The sequence below is a fragment of the Platalea leucorodia genome (genome assembly GCF_965183815.1).
Source record: "Platalea leucorodia genome assembly, chromosome: 22".
Taxonomy (NCBI): domain Eukaryota; kingdom Metazoa; phylum Chordata; class Aves; order Pelecaniformes; family Threskiornithidae; genus Platalea; species Platalea leucorodia.
Genome location: NC_138844.1, coordinates 3949643 through 3955662, shown reverse-complemented (window position 1 = coordinate 3955662; position 6020 = coordinate 3949643).

The following is a 6020-nucleotide window of genomic DNA, read 5'->3' as shown; positions in this document are numbered from 1 at the left end:
GGGGGGGGTGGGGGGAGGAGGAAGGGGGGGTGCGGGATCCCCGGGGGGGGGGGGGACCGGATCCCGCGCCTGGGGGGAGGAGGAGGAGGAGGAGGAGGAGGAGGAGGAGGAGGCGGGGGAGGAAGGGGCCGGGCCGTCGGGCGGAGGCGGGGAGCCCGCACATGCCCTGCGCCGCCGGCCAGCGCCAGTCTCCTCCTCCGCCAGGCAGCAGGAACCGGGTGGGACCGAGCGCGGGCGGCCCCGGCGGCGCCTCCCCGGCCCCCTCCCGCCCCCGGTTCCCACCCGGGCGCCAGCGAGCCGAGCTCCGCCGCCTTCCCCTCCCACCCCCCGCCAACACCCGGGCAGACAATAGAGGCGAGGCCGGGGGAGCGGAGAGGGGCCGGGGGAGCGCGGAGCGCTCCCCCGGCCCCTCTCCGCTCCCCCGGCCCCCCGGAGCGATGCGCCGCGGTCCCCCCCCCCCCCTCCATCCACCGTCCCCCCCCCATCGTTACCGGCCGGCGCGGCCGCTCTCCGCCGCGGCACACAATGGCCGGGCTGCGCCCGCCTCCGCCCGCCGCTCCTTCCCCTCCACCCGTGCAGCCGGCGCGGTTATAAAGCCGAGACAAACCCACCTCTCCGGGCTGCAAGGGGGGAGGAGGAGGAGAGGAGAGAAGGAGGAGGAGGAGGTGGAAGAAGGAGGAGGAGGAGGAGGGGGGGGGGGAGCTCTAGCCGAGCCGCCGCAGCCCCAGCCCCGCGCCGGAGCCGCTGGGGGAAGAAGAAGAAGAAGAAGGAGGAGGAGGAGGAGGGGGAAGGGGGGGCGGGGATGCCCGGCTGGGGGCGGCCGGGCAGCTGCAGCGAGCCGGGCGAGGGCAGCGCGACCTCCCCGCACCGACCCCCGGGGAGCGGCTCCTACCCAATCCATCCCCCCCCCCCTCCCTTCCCACCACCGCCGCCCCCTCCTCTCCTCCCCACCCCCCCCCCCCCCTTCTCCGCGACCCCTCCTCGAGCCCAGAAACACCCACCCACCCAGCGGGGGGCTGGAGCCCCGCTCCCGGTCCGGAGGGAAGAAAGGAAGAAAGAACGAAGGGAAGAAAGGCGGAAAAAAAAAAAAAAAAAAAGGAAAGGGGGGAAAAAATATAAAAAAAAAAAAGAATAAGGGGGGGGGGGAAATAAAGCGCGGAGGAGGTGGGGGGGGAGCGGACGAGCCCGGGCACGCACCCGCCGGAGCGCGGCGCCGAGCTCCCCGCCGCGGCGCGGGACTCACCCGGGCTGGGGAAAAACAACCGCCCAGCGCTGGAAGCCTGCCCCCGAAATCCAGCTGCGGCAGCCGGGGAGGGAGGGAGGGCGAGCGGGAAGGAGGGAGGGAGCGAGGAGGAGGAGAGGGAAGGGAAGGGAAAGGAGGGAGGGGGGGCACACCGAGGCCGCCGAGCCCTGCGCTCCCCCCCGCCCCGAGCCCCAGCGCGGTGCCCCCCGCCGGCGCGGAGCGGAGCGGGCCGGAGCGGGCGGGCGGGCGAGCCCCGGCGGCGGCTTCCTGCCCGCGGGGCCTGCGCGAAAACCGGCCCCTTTTTGTTCCCGATTCAAAAAAAAAAAAAAAATATTATTTAAAAAAAAAACCCCACCAAACCAACCTAAAAATCCCCCTCCCTGGGCGGGCGCGGAGCCCCCTTTCCCGGCGGAGCGGCGGCGGCGCCTTACCGAGCCCGGTGCGCGGCGGCGGCGGCGGCAGCGGGAGCCCGGGGAGGAACAAAGCGCCTCCTCCAGCCCCGCCGGCGGAGCGGCGCGGCGGCGAATGGCGAGCCCGGGCGGCGCGGCACGGCGCGGCGCGGCTCCCCCGGCGCAGGCACGTACCTGCGGGCCCGCGGCTTTGGGGGACCGCGGCTCGGCGGGGCCGGGGCTCGCTCGGCGGGGCCGGGGCGGGGAAGCGGCGGTTGAACGGCGGCCAGCTCTGCAGCGCTGGCCCCGGGCGTGGACGCGCTCCAGTCCCCGCAGAGACGATCGCGCTTTCCCCCGCCTCCATGGCGCTGCGTTTTCTCTTCCAATCAGCCGGGCTCTGAGCGCCGGGGTCCGCCGCCAGCCTCCGCCGCTCCCCAAGCGGCACCGCCGGCCGCCGCCGCCGCCCCGCGCTCCCGCCGCTTTCGCCGTGTTTTTTATTGCTCTTTGCTTTTGCAACACTGTGGCGAGAAGAAAAAGAGGAGGAGGAGGAGGAGGAAGGAGAGAGGAGGGAAGGGGGGGGGAAAGGGGAAAAAAAAAAAAAAAATCTCCTTACATGTGCAACAATCCTCGCCCGGCGTTTGCATAAAAAAAAAAAAAAAAAAAAAGACAGAGAGAAAAAAAAAAGGGGGGGGGGAAGCGGAGGGGGGGGGGGAAGCGGAGCCGAGCCGCCGCCCGCCCCGGTGGGTCCCCTCCGCCACGGCGGGGAGCGGCGGGGCCGCGCTCCCTGCCCGCCCCGGGCAGCCCCGCAGCGCCGGGACACGGCCGCCGGGGGGGGCTTCCCCGGCGGGGCGGGCGAGGGGCAGTTTCCTCCCCTCCCTCCGCTCCCCTCTCCCTTTCTCCTCTCTCTCTCTCTTAATTTTTTTTAATGCAATTTCTCCAACTCCACCTTTGTTGTGCTGGGCGTCATTCCCCGCAGCCAATCCCGGCCGGGCAGCTGCCTGCAAATTACCGGCCATCCCAAGCTGCCTGCAAATTACGGGCCATCCCAGGCTGCCTGCACACTACCGGCCACCCCGGGCTGCCTGCACGGTACCGGCCGCCCCGCTGCCGCTCGCACGCTACCGGCCGGCCGGGGCTGGCTGCGCGCTATGGCCGCAGGCCGCCCGCGCGCCGTGGCTGCTCCAGGCCGCTGGCGCGTTCCCGGCCGCCCGCGCGCTACCGGCGAGCTCCGGCCATCTGCGTGCTCCAGGCCGCCCGCGCGCTACCGGCGAGCTCCGGCCATCTGCGTGCTCCAGGCCGCCCGCGCGCTACCGGCGAGCTCCGGCCATCTGCGTGCTCCAGGCCGCCTGCGCGCTACCGGCGAGCTCCGGCCATCTGCGTGCTACCGGCTGCCTGCGCGCTACCGGCGAGCTCCGGCCATCTGCGTGCTACCGGCTGCCTGCGCGCTACCGGCGAGCTCCAGCCATCTGCGTGCTCCAGGCCGCCCGCGCGCTACCGGCGAGCTCCGGCCATCTGCGTGCTCCAGGCTGCCCGCGCGCTACCGGCGAGCTCCGGCCATCTGCGTGCTACCGGCTGCCTGCGCGCTACCGGCGAGCTCCGGCCATATGCACACTACCGGCCAGGCCGGTGCAGGCAGCTCTGGCAGGCACCTGCCGCAAGGCAGCGGGAGGCGGTGGGGAACCCCCCCAGGGATGCGGGATGAGGCCTGGGAACGCGGGGTCAGGCCCCAGGGCTGCCCGGCTCGGCTGGCTGCGGGCGGCTCCCCAGCCGGCTGCATGGGAACAGCCAAAATCCAGGGATTTTCACCCCTGTTTATATGGAAAAGGAAAATAAATGCCCCAAATCTGGGTGCAATTGGCCCCCCAGGCTGATTTGGGGGCATGGGGGTGATGGTGGGGGAAAGCGCAAGTGCCTTATTTGGGCCTTATTCCCAAGTGAAGGATCAGACAGACGGACGGACGGCCCCTCCGCCACGTCCCACGGTCCTGCCTCCAGCCGGCACGGCTGCCAAGGTGTGCCAAGCCGCGCCAGCCAGCTTCAGCACCGAGCAGTTAATCCCTCCAGCGAAAGCTTAAAAAAAAAAATATATATTTATTCTGCATGGAAAAGGCCCTCAGCTGAGCTGTTTTTCCTGGTCTAAATTAGGTGAAATGTCACTGTTTTGCAAGAGGGAAAAATTGCAAAAGAAAAAAAAACACACCACAACAAAATGTTTGGAGGCAATGAGGCCAAACACGTGAAAATCGACGTTTTAAATTTTTTATTTTATTTTTTTTTAACCAAAAAGCCATTTTGGATGGGGAGCGCAAAGGCGCTGCGGCCCCTGTGGCAGCACAGATCCCCCCTGCAATGCGGTGGTGTGGCTTTTGCCACCGAGGAGGGACGCCGGAGCCCTGGAACGCAGCCACGGACCCCTGCAGCAGGTGGGCCAGAAAGAGGGGCCCCTCAAATATGCACCCCGAACGCTCCCCTCCTTGCTCTGTGCCCTGCCTAGGACTTGCTTCTAATCAAGGGAATTTTTTAATTACTCTTATTTGTGTAGGTAAGTATTTTTTGCAAATAAAGGTATAGCAAGATGGCACAACTGCAGCCTTTTTGAGGGTTTTTATTTGCGTTTTCACTTGTTCAGTGTACAAACAGTAACAGAAAGCTTTCTGCTGCATGCCCCGAGGAGATGCAGGGCCGTCGCGGACGTGCTGCGGCCCTGCCTGCATCGGCAGAGGTGCAGGCAGCACAGCCAAGGGCAGCTCAGCCGCCTGACGGCACGAGGCACCCAGTGATGCCGTGGGCACCCCGCCAGCACCGGGGCTCTCCCCTTCCAGGGGTGATACCAAGACGTGACCCAGCTCTCCAGCTCTGTGCTTCCCCCCTCCTCCTTAGCAAACCTATTAACTAGTATTTCCCCCCCCCCCTTGCAATTCTCACCCTGCCACGAGCCACCGCTGCGGGTCCCCACCACGAATCACCCCCCAACCACATTTCACTGGGCTAAGTCAAGCTCAAACAAGAGCTTGACCTAAATCCCCCCCCCCCCCCCCCCCCAAACCAGGCTGGATCCCGAGGCAGCGACCTCGCTGACATCTCCCAGAGAATAAAAAAAACCCTTCCCAGGTTGGAGAGCGAGGAGGACGGGGTGCAGGCAGGCCGCCCCGCTGCGGGCAGATGCCTTCCTCCATAACTGGCACGGCAGCACCGGGTTTCGGAGGCAGGGATTGCAGCAGCGAGTCCGGCCAGCAGCAGTGGCACGCAGAGCCCTCCTGATGGCACCTGGCATGGCTTGCCCACCTGAGACCGCAGAAGGACAGGCAGCTGCCAGATCTGCAGGCCTTGGGCTGAAAAACGCTGGCCACGTACCTCTGTCTCCGGAAAACAAGGGCTAGCAGCTACACCGGGCTCAGAAAAAGCTGGAGACCACGATGGGATTTATCCCAGCCCCATGGAGAGCCTTTGGGGTCACGGCCAGGAGCAGCCGCAGATGCTGAGCCCCATGCCTGCCCCACAGCAAGGCTGGGGGCAAATGGGTGCATCCCCTCCCACGGCCCTATTTACAGAGCTGGGGCGCGGGCAGGTGTCCTCCATGGGGGCAGCAGCCCTGCTGATTGCTCTCGTTAATGAGATTACAGGTAATTAGGGTCAATTTGGTGCCAGCGTGGTCTGGAGGAGGGGGCTGGGGTCTGCTCTGCGCCCTGTTACAACGTCCCCGGGCAGGCGGCTCAGCGTGTCCCCCCCGGTGCGGGGACAGCCACGGCCATGTGGCCAGCAGCAATAGGGCAGCACCCTGGGGTGCAGGGGTGCTGAGGGGGGGCTGAGCATCCTGGGATGGCCACAGGGAGCATCCCGGGGTGCCAGGATGCAGGAAGCATCCTGGGAGGGCCATGGGGACCATCCCGGGATGACCACTGGGAGCATCCCAGGAGGGTTGCAGGGAGCATCCTGGGATGACCATGGGGAGCATCCCGGGTTGGCTGCAGTGAGCACCTTAGGGTGCAGTGAACATCCCAGGATCCCATGGCAAGAATCTTGGTACAGCCACACTGAGCATCCCAGGATGGCTGTAGCGAGCATCCTGGGATGACGATGGGGAGCATCCCAAGATTGCTGCAGTGAGCATCCCGGGATGCGGGAACTGAGCATCCCGGGATGCGGGATGCAGTGAACATCCTGGGATGCCATGGCAAGCATCTTGGCACAGCCGCACTGAGCATCCCGAGATGGCTGCGGTGAGCATCCCGGGATGCCGCGAGCGTCCTGGCGTGCTGTGGCAAGCATCTTGGCACAGCCGCACTGAGCATCCCGCCTCCAAAGGACGCTGCTGCTCTTTTGGGGGGGTGGGAGCAATTAAATAAGGTGACCCCCCAGCAAACACCCAACCGGAAAGAAAACCCCCA